This window comes from Hippopotamus amphibius, chromosome 11 (genome assembly GCF_030028045.1).
Source record: "Hippopotamus amphibius kiboko isolate mHipAmp2 chromosome 11, mHipAmp2.hap2, whole genome shotgun sequence".
NCBI lineage: Eukaryota > Metazoa > Chordata > Mammalia > Artiodactyla > Hippopotamidae > Hippopotamus > Hippopotamus amphibius.
The window spans coordinates 23155344-23156965 of NC_080196.1; positions in this window are offsets into that span (position 1 = coordinate 23155344).

Below are 1622 nucleotides of genomic sequence, written 5' to 3' on the forward strand. Positions count from 1 at the left end.
TTAATTAATTAATTGAATTTATTTAAAAAATAGAATTCAGAGTAATCCTCTGAAAGAAGTTTAGTGATCTACAAGAACACACAAACAACTAAATAAATTTAGAAAAACAATGCATGAACAAAATAAGGAGTTGAACAGAGAGAAAAACCATAAAAAAGGGGGAAAAAAAGCAAAAATTCTAGAACTGAAAAATAAGAATCAGCGACCTGAATACAGGGCATTTCAGATTATCCAGTCAGAGGACAAAAAGAAAACAGAATGAAAGAGAGAGAAGAAAGCCTATGAGACATATGAACACAACCAGAAGAAAAGATACCTGCCTTACAGCAATTCCAGAAAGAAATAAGAAAAAGAAAGAGACAGAAAGCATACTTTGAGCAATAATGGCTGATATCTTCCTAAACCTGGGGAGAGAAATGTATATCCAATCCATGAGGCCCTCAACAGGTTGAACCAAATTTGCCTACAGAGAGACTGGTTGAAATTAATTGTCAAAAGTCAAAAACAGAGAAAGAACTTTGAAAATAGCAGAAGAAAAGAGTCAAGTTACATGCTAGAGCACCCACCTCACTATGGGCAAATTTCTCAACAGAAACTGTTCAAGCCAGGAGAGAATGCTATCTATATTGAAAATGTTGAAAGAAAAGAAAAACTGTCAAACAAGAGTTATATACCTGGCAAAACTGTCCTTTGGAAAGAAAGGAGAAAAATAGATTTTCCTGAAGAAATAAAAGCTGAAGGAGTTCATCACCACTAGACCTGTTTTACGAAAGTTGGTAAAAAGGAGTTCTTTTAGTGGAAGCAAAAGTACACTAATTAACATTATAAAAACATAATAAAAGTCACATCGAACGCACTGGTAATGGTAAACACATAGGCAAAGTTAAATTCTTCAATATGGTAATCAGGATGCATAATAATCTTAAAATTCTAGTTTAAAATTAAAAAACACACTTAGGGGAGGGGTCCAAGATGGTGGCAAGAAAGACACTGAGCTGACCTCCTCACCTGAGCACACCAAATCTAGACCTACATACAGCAATTCTTCCTGAAGAAAACCTGAGGCTGATTGAACAGCTTCTGCACATAGAAGTACCACATAGAAAAATGGGTAAGAAAGACAAAGACATGGCATTCACGGGAAACAATCCCAATGTGGTGACTTGCAGTAAGGAGGGATGCTGCTGAGGGACGTGAGCTCAGATTTTCCTGCCCTGGGACACAGCAATAAACAGCAGTTAAAGGGCACCTAGACTGCAACAGATGCAGAAAAAGGTTTTGAAAAATTGCAACATGCACTTATAATTTGAAAAAAACTCTCAACAAGTAGATGTAGAGGGAACATAGCTCAACATAATAAAGGCCATAGATGGCAAACCTACAGTTAATACCATATGTAGTGGTGAAAAGCTGAAAGCTTTACCTCCAGGATCAGGAATAAGAGAAGGATGCTCACTATTGTGACTTTTTTTCAGCATAGTATTGGAAGATCTAGCCAGGCAATTAAGCATAAAAAGAAATAAAAGTTATCTAAATTGGAAAGAAAGCATTAAAGCCATCATTATTTGCAGATGACATGATACTATACAGAGAAAACCCCAAAGACTCCACCAAAACACTGT